This window comes from Bactrocera oleae, chromosome 2 (assembly GCF_042242935.1).
Source record: "Bactrocera oleae isolate idBacOlea1 chromosome 2, idBacOlea1, whole genome shotgun sequence".
NCBI lineage: Eukaryota > Metazoa > Arthropoda > Insecta > Diptera > Tephritidae > Bactrocera > Bactrocera oleae.
Window position 1 is genome coordinate 6,220,488 of NC_091536.1, and position 9,628 is coordinate 6,230,115.

Consider the following 9,628-nt stretch of genomic DNA (forward strand, 5'->3'; position numbering starts at 1 on the left):
TTGGCCCTCCGATAGTAATGGTAAAACTCCCAGCGTTTCATGAAAAAACGTTCGTGTCAGCTTTCATTTGTCGAACAATATTAGAGCGCTAAGGCCAACTGAGGGGGAAAACTCAGCTCTCAGCTAAGCAATGCTAATGCTTGCCTTATTAGTGACGGTATTATGCATGAATGCTTAAATGGTGATTTTTAGAGCTTCCTTAACCTCTAAAAAGACTCCGAATAGATTTCGGTAAAGGTCTTTAGGTCCTTTTCGTTTATCCGTCAATGTTAGGGGTTATTTAATCCCAAAAAAGTTCCGAAAAGTGTTAAGTAAATAATCATACTAGTCATTCAATAATCTGTTGACTAACATCAAAAAAGACTCTGAACATAATCACTGAAATTCTTAGAAGCGAATCTCTCTATATTTCAGTTACTTATGTCATCAAAATTAAAGCAGAACAGAGTAGCCAGTACTGAGTCTTAAAAATGTTTTTTTATTAAGTTTAAATATTTGTCAAATGACAGCAAACCGTTATTTAAAGACATAAACAGCTAAATGACTTTGCAGGAAATTTTACATCCTCATTGCCACACAGACTGGAGGCAATTTTATAACAATTTTTGTTGGACGAAGCGCACAAGAAAAGAAACGGCACAATTACTTTGTTAAAAGTTGATTTGGACCTTTTAAGTAGTACGCGGAAAAAGCAGCCGTGGGCAGCGAAATAAAATTATAATGGTAAGCATGTATGCATGTTTGCAGGTATATATGTATAAATGTGTCTATGTTATCTGTAACGGTTTTTAAAAAATAAGTGAGAAGGACACGTCAAGTTTTCCTTAGGCTCTGTTGTTGTACGCAGTCGCATTCAGTTACTGGCCACATAATACCATACATTGTCCAAGGAATGTTCGTGTGCATATAAATATTCCATGTAGCCACATGTGCTTAAACTCATCCCCATATATGTATGTATGTATGTGTGAAGCCGCTTAAGCATTAGTCTAAGATCATGCAGACGCCTCACTTTTATACTAATTAGGCGTTCAGAGTCACAGCTTGCGGCTTAGTTTAGACATCTTGAGCCAACACAGCAGTGTCTTCTGCTGGATTACTCAAGTCTTTATTGAAAATCAAAAATGTTTTACTTTTATGCCACAGTTTTGTTGTTGTTTGAATTACATGAGTTTTATTTAGTATTTTTACTAATGTGATTTGAACATAGGTATATATATGTATAAACTTTAGTATTAGAGAGGACAATCCGAAAATATCCGATGGTAATACTATCGCAGAGGAAATTTTATAGAATCGGCCCAATTTAGCGAATGCTCTTTCAGCTACCCACCGGCTCACTCTACCGACGTCATGGTACTTCGACTACAGATTTCACCACGTACGACTGCAAACTTGAGAAAGTCACTCGCCGAATAGAAGCTTTAGTTAAATTATTAGCGGATTGCCTCCACGGAGACTCTATGTAGGCCTACAGAATATGTAATTTTCAGAACGGTCAAAGTACGAGTAGTTAGACCACGTCTAGGTTAAAAAGAGTTAGACTCTTTGAAAAAAATCAGAAAGTTAGCAAAATTTTCGTTTTTCTTTTGTAGGCTAATTACTAATCAGACCGCCCTCGTCTACATATATGTAAAATATGTAAAATTGATATTGTAGATGAATTAATACTTAGAAGTTTAAATAGACGTATACATACATACATACAACCATATCCACATATTTAAAACGTGCTACATGACTTTCAACCAGATAATCCTCCTTTTGGCTCATTTATGATTTCAAAATGCATACCTACAGACGCTCAATAAACGTGCTTTGTTGACTTGAACCCCCTTAGCAGGGTAAACGCACTCACACCTGACTTTACAGAGCGGCTTTTATTCAGTATCAGGAGATTCATTTCGGTTACATCGTCTTTGCCTTCGCCTTTGGAGCAAATGAAATTGTAATAATTTACTCATAGTTGATATAATCGCATAAGTAATGATGCTGCAGCACACACAAGCGCTCACAAACACACGCAACTCTCACAGTGCTTGCTACAAGTATGTCTATACGTGTAAATTTGTTTAATAACTGTACATTTGCTTACGTCAGCAATTTCAGCGCCACACAAGAATTATTATTATTATCTAAAATTTTTATTATATTTTTTCTACTCAACAAATTTTAAAAAATTATGAAAGAAAGTATGCCATGAATTTGCATATTAATTTTTCAATAATTACCATTGTAAGGTATGTGTGCGCACCTTGTAATAGTTAGATAATAACAAATAAATGTTATAACAGTGACCAAACTCGTACCATATCTTGATTTTACTTTAAAACCTCAGGTTATGAACTTTTCGGCCTTTTTGAACTTGTATTTGGGCATTTTTTTATTATCACATAAGCACTTATGTTGAGTATAATTTAGCGTATCAACTATTTTCCAGTTCTGTGAGTTGTAGTCTATTTTAAACACCAACTAATGGTTGTTCATTGAGCATCAGCACTGCGTTTGAGGATCTTAAAGCTCGCTCAAATTTGCGCTTGGTGAGTGACTATAAAGTCAATACTGTGTCTATTTGGTATTTTCTTCGTTTGAAATCAGTAGATATTAAATTGAAAACTTTCTCAGCCCAAAACCTCAAAAAAATAATCGTATGTATAGATATTAAAAAATATCTGAGAAAAGTAACGTTTTCAAAACTCTTGCAAATGAAAAAAAAAAAAAAATTATAAATGTGATGATCATTATAAACATCAATGGTCGGTATGCCGTCAAATATGGCATTTACTCATTTTTTACCAAGCACTAATTGTCGTTTAAACTCTTTCTGAGTATTTGTGTTTATAGGTCCATACATTTTTTAGATGGTGAGGGTTATAGTCCCGTATTTATTCTAGTTAATTCAGGTTTTTGAATTTGTTTGAAATTATATTTTGTTGGAACTATGTGAGTGACATTTTTTGTTTAACAATTTTTTTAGATGTCGTAACACTGAGCTTCGTGAGAGCACTGTATAAATAACACATTTTTTATAACTAAAAAACTCATTTTTGCGAGAAAATAATTTATACAAAATGTAAGAGAAATGTTAGACATTTCCATTCAAAGGAAAGCAAAAAAAAATTTTAACTATCAGTGAACTTCAGTAATTTAAATCTTATATTTTTATACTCTGAATAGGGTATATTAAGTTTGCAACGTTGTTTGTAACACTCAAAACGAAACTTCAGTGATCCTATAAAGTATATATGTACATATATAAATGATCACCGTGACGAGCTGAGTCAGGAATTACAAACAGTAAAGGTTAACGGATGTCCCAGTGGCCTCTACGGAGTAAAACACTAAAATCTTTCTGAGTAGAAGAGGCAATCAATGATATGTAAAAGACAAGCATATGAATAGAATATGAGGTAAAATTGATAATTGGCTCATTTGACAGCTTTTTTTGTAACTTGTATTTGTATTAGCACTCGGTGAGAATTTTTTGGGTCCTATTACTGCTGATAATGTAATTTTGATTTACAACATTTTTTTATTCCGACTTAAGTGTTCTATGAGCAATTAAACGTTTGTAATTTTAAGATAATTATCTCAATTAATTATCGTAACAAGTGGGGTTTTTAGGTTATGTACCATAAATATACTTGTATCCAGTGTGTATAACAAATATTTACAGTTCTTGCTATTTACAAACTATTTATCAATTTTTGCATGACTATGTGCTTGTTGTATTGTAAATATGTAAGTACATAAGCGAATTTTCAGTATTTCTTTGTTCTTTTTAAAGCAAATAAATTGTGCTTCAATTAAAAGTAATATAAATATACATATGAACATACCAATACATGCAGATAGTTGTTGCATATCAAAGCGAAAAAATAGGAGATATATTCCATAATTTATTTTGAAAATAAAGTATATTTGCTCGCAGTTTGATATGAGCATAACTATGTGTTTGTGTACTTGGCAATCGGTGGGCATTTGAATACAAATGTTTTACCGCTAATGTGCTGCTGTAATTATTTAATAGTGGCTGATTAAACATGCGGTTAGAAAGCGTTATTGAGCCAACCCACAATGAGCTTATATTTATTTGTAAACTTGCGTTTCTCTAATCAAGTCACGTGAGGACTCTTTAGCTAAAAAATAATCGTGGGCGTTCTGGTGTTATTCCAAAAATATAATTGTTATTTAATTAATTCTAGTTTATCTGCAGCGATTTATTTTAATATTAACTGTTGGTTGTTTAAATAATGCGATTATTTCATTAACCATAATTATTTGTACTCACACATTGGCACATTATCTTATTAAAAATTATAAATTAAAATGTAATAAACCTTTATGATGTTGGATATGCATAAATGAATTCGCAAACAGTTGTAAAGCCATTTTGAAAATCTAATAATTGCGTGATCACTTTTTATTTACACATTACTATTGAATAAATTCAGCGTCGGCTAATATGACCAAGTGTTCGGTTGTAAAGTATTGTTGACCATTTCTTCGAGTGGTTTTTTATAGAGTTCAGCTGCCTAGAAGTTATAATACCCTTCACATAATTAGCAGAAGCAGTTTCTTTAGTAGAAAAGGACATATGCAACTTTTGAGATCTATATCTCAAAATCTGTGGGAATAGTTCTGCGAGAAATTGGACAGACAGACATGGTTAGATCGACTTAGCTTGTCACACTGAGCATTTATGACGGGTGTTTTTTTTAGACGTGTGGTTTGTAATGAGGCAATACTTTTGTCGGAGTCGGTCGGTTTGACAGCTGTTATTCGATTTATACTCAGTTGGTTTGCCATTTTGTAATGAACAGAGTTACTCCGGAACAACGTTTGCAAGTGGTGCAAATTTATACAAAATCCAATTTGTGGAAGAATTGAAGCCGATATTATAGCATTGGACCGATCACACTATAAAAAGGGTTTAGAAAAATTGTTATTAATCATGAATTAAAATTGTTTCAATTATTTTTCAAGTTCGTTAATTTCAAAAGACAATGTGAAACCTTCTTATGATTTTTAACAAGAAAACATTTCTCTTTATAGTACATCAGCCTTTAAGGGAGTATGCTAGTGTAAGACTTGTTTCCATATTTCAATAGTATAATCAACAATATCTTTTGTAATTCGAATGATTTTACATATATATATATATTTAGTGCTGTATCAACTCTGCTGGTGTGATCAGAGCAAATCTTACCACAATTAGATGTAGACACTTTAAACGCAATTTCCTCAAAACACCTGACTTCACTTGAATTTTCTTTAAATATGTCAGGAAGTAAGAAAAGACTCGAAATGTACTACTTTATTTGTACTATTTAAACAAATCCGAAGGAATTAAAAAATTACTGAAAATCGAGTTTTTAAGTGGTTGCTATTTGCGAGAACCTTTTTCCAGTTTTTGAGCTTCCTCATTTTCACTGATTAGGAATTTTTTAGTTTTATTTCTCATATGACTGACTACGGCTCATTATGCAAGCCCTTTTTCGCCATCTGCAACAACATGCAACTTTGTGAAATTGGACTTTTTTCTTTCTTTTCTTTGAAATATTTGGTGTGTATTTTGAATTCATAAATAACTGATAAAAAATGTTTAGTAAAATTATTAGTTATTTTTACTAATATCGAGCTTCAAAAAATTCTTCAAATTTAAGACTAGACTAGAATACACCCTTAAAATTCGGAAGTTTAACAAGGCAGTTCAGAAATACCTAGAGAAGCTGCTCAAAATAATCTATATAAATATATGTTTTTAACGACTGGATTGCTATTTATTTAGCTCATAATATACTTTTTTTGTATTCATACAATTTGAAATTTTTTCATAAATTTTTAAGAGCAAATTTTTTTTATATATTTTTTGGTCGAATAATATATTTTCGAATAAATGCAGCACACGCAAACAGTTTCACTGAATATACGTATTTTATGTGAAATAAAATCAAAATTTGTCATATATTATTAAACATTCTTTTGAAATCGTAGCATAACAATTTTTAATTAAACTGCTGTTGAACTAGAAAATCACAAAAAAATTACAAAAAAAAAAACGTTGTAAGTACTCAAATCAAAATTAGGCCTTACAATGCCAAATATTAACTTGAAAATATTGAGTACGTACCTGACAATAAACCGCGACAGTTTTCAAGAGTTTTTCAAAAGTTTTCTTGAGCGCACATAAAGTATTTTAAAAGCACAGTTTTGAATTCTCCACAGTTTTAGCTTTAGTCAAATGATTAACCGTTTTTATTTGCACACACACAAAATAAGAGTTATTTGTTTAAATTTGACCTTGTAACACACTTTAAAGCAAAGTCCACGTTTTCAAAAATATCGAAACTCAAAACTGATTGGTTGACTTTTTAACGGTGCTACTTCTTCTTTTGCCTCATAAGATTTTATTTGAAATTTTGTGACGATCCGCTTTATTTGACAGCGCTAATGTGACCACGCTGAAAAGTATGCAACAACTGAATGCCAGATCAAACGGAACAGGATGTTAAATATCTGCGGCGAATAAGGCAAATCAGTGAGCCACACAGAGCCCCAACAATAGCGACGGCAGCAGCGGTGGCAGCGAAGGCGCGTTGAATGCACCGAATGCGTTGATTGTGTTGCGAGTGGTGAGTGATGGCTAAGTGGTGGTGTGGTGCTGTTGTTGTGTTCGTGTATGCGCGCGTTCGCCGCTAAACGGTCGCGTTGGCGCGCACAAACGCGAATGGACACCGATGAATCGGCGTTGAAAGAGACAACGACGGATGTACGAATGCTGACATGATAGACATAGCAAGCGGCAGATACTGAAAGCGCACACACATCCACATACAAATGTGTATAGATACATATATATATGTATGGAAGTATGTAGCGAAGCTATAACAAGACCGTATTTAATACACCGTGGCGTTGTAATGACTTCTTCAACTATGGTGCGGGAGTTTTATATTGCCACTTGTTGCTTTTGTTGTTGTAGCATCAACAATTGGCTTTATGTGGCATAAAATCTTGCATTAAGCAAGGCACTAACGCCTAAAAACATGCAACATTGTTAGTATCTGTCGCATGTTTGGTGTCTAGCGTTTATGTGCGTTTATGTGCGTGAATGCGCGTGTATGTGTGTATGCGCGTGTATGTCTGCCGTCACTTGTAGCAAAGGAGAATTGCATAGTCTATGTTTGCATATAAAAAAGTAAAAGTTACAACGGATTGTTGGTTGGCGATGGAGTATGCGTTGCCGCACTTATCAAATTGTTAAATGGTTATGTTTTGTTGTTGCTTTACGTTTTTGAAACAATGAATGAATTTCCAGGAGCATGCGCGATAGCGATTAATGCCTACATATCGTCAGATATTAGATATGTTAAATATTAATAAAAACGTTGTAAGACAACTTGAATAAGATTGTATGTTTCGCAAAAACTAGAGGTCTCTAAAGGAATACTTGTAAGCAAAATACAGAAAAGATTAAAAACTTGGCCAAATTGTTTGTTTGTTTTGTCTCTCCGTGCTTTCTTCCTTTTTACAGTATAGAAATATTAGATAGTTGTATGTACCTTGGAATTTTTATATTGACTTATAAATATTCTTTGTAAAATACAAAGCTTTGATTTGTGGAAAAAGTTATGAATCATTTTGACATAAGTTCTAAAATTAATATACCAGCTAAGGTTTAGTTATGTTTTTATGTCAGAACCATAAAAAAATATATCACTCGGATTCGTATCCTTTCGAGAAAGAGTTGCTGCATTTCTACATCTAACCGAACTTACTTCGAAATCAGTGCTTCAAATAGAAATCTTACTGGTTGTTTTTTTCTACTATAATTTTAACTTTTTAAACGTCATAAAAAATTTATTTTAATTTTTTTTTTCAAAGTGTTTTTATGTCTTAGACACCTTATTCAGGAGAACATATTTGAGGCCGGGACTTTTAACTATATATATAATTTAGTCTACTCGTAACAAAAAGTAATAGTTAATGCCCACTAACACTGTCAAAAGTGCTTATACCAACTCGATAAGTGCCCACAACATCAGCTGAAATAATATGAAAATCCAACAACAACAAAATGACGCTAACAACTTTTTAAAGCGGACCGACCAGCTAACTCTTCATACATTTACAAAGCACATTAACATTTGCGTCACTACATATGTTATATATGTGTATATATGTAACGGTGTTTTAATATAGAATTTACATACGCAGACTGTAGGCTTGCTCCGATTGTTGGCTGCAAGGCGTTGAGTTAAGCCAAACTGGCTAATGCAACAACACAAAGTCATTTTCTAACAGCATCTAAAGCTTGGACTCAAGCACAGTGGCTGCCAGCAAGGCCAACACTTCACTCTTTTATACAGAATAATGAATATTTCATGCGACTTCTACGAGTACGAAACTGTTTGATTGCCTTGTGCATATGTATATACGCACACATATGTTGCATAAAATGAAAAACAAAAAAAAATATTTTTTTAACATCCCTTTTAATTTGTGTTTTGGTGTTTGGCTTTTGTACTTTTCTTTTCTGATCAAAGTTAGAAAAGTTCACATTTCATTGGTTGCCCGACGCGCTTCAACTCGCAAGGAAGTAGCGGCATTTCTATGAGTACAATACATAGAATATATATATTTGTGTGGGTGTGCACCTGGGCGGAAATTTTCGATTTTGCTTACAAACTTTACTATCTTTTAGTAGAAATGTTAAATGCGTACAGTTTTAAATAACTGTGTTTGAAGCTTTTTATGGACTAGGAAATGTGGGAGGATAAAAATTAAGAATAGAACCACTTTACTAATACAGATGCATATATTTATATAATATTTCCATCGATCCATACTTGGAAATATAATAAGTCTGAAAGTTTTCTAAAAAAAATATCGATAAGGAAAATGGTAGTTTTAAAGTATTGGTTACGCACCAAAAAATAATAATTATTGTAGAAAATTTAATATATAGCTTTGTTGAAAAATTAACGTTCTCTTGCTTTCTTTATCAACTTACAGTAATAAGATTTATAGTATTATATGGGTTAAGATGCCAAAAATTAAACTCTGAAGATATCGCTAAAATATATCGATTATTAATAAAATGTAAAAAATAAAAACGTAAGAAAGAAACATTTAAAAAGCAAGACTGTAAATATCGATAAAATTGTATCGATAAATTGAGAGTACAAATATATATGTTGTATATCGATTATTTACTTTAGCAAAAAAAAAGATTTAATAAGATTTTTAATTTTGGCTTAAAGACCAATCAAAGAAAATTCGCAAAATGTCGGAACTGGGAGGAATACAAGTTTAACATAACTTTTACAATAGAGAGATTAGGTTTGCAAAACAACACAGTTTTAGAAATTTTGGTGAACTCGTCTCCTCAACGCCAGAGGCAGCTAGGCTGCACAGGGCTCTTGCCAGAGGTAAAACTGACACGGTGTTAGCTGTCAAGAGATCTGATTGGACCTAGCGCAGAAGAAAGAGCAAAGGCACTACTGCTTACGCATTTCCTGGAGACAGTTCGGGACTATCAAATTCGCGTAAGTCAGTTAGCTTGAACCGGTTAATCGCGAGACATAGTTAGATTCGTCTCGGAATGAAAAGAGGCTGCCTGCAG

The 9,628-nt window shown here is 32.9% G+C and overlaps 1 protein-coding gene across 2 annotated transcripts in view; it reads right to left on the reverse strand.

Annotated features, from left to right (window-relative positions):
* Tk (Tachykinin) overlaps positions 1 to 6,683 on the reverse strand; it is a 35,234-nt gene extending 28,551 nt beyond the window's left edge. The window contains exon 1 of one of the 2 annotated variants that reach the window (XM_036373311.2): positions 6,134 to 6,683. The gene's annotated coding sequence lies outside the window, so the exon portion shown is untranslated. The remainder of the gene's footprint in view (positions 1 to 6,133) is intronic. The other variant, XM_036373310.2, reaches the window with a different exon arrangement.
* Between the last annotated feature and the right edge of the window lie 2,945 nt (positions 6,684 to 9,628).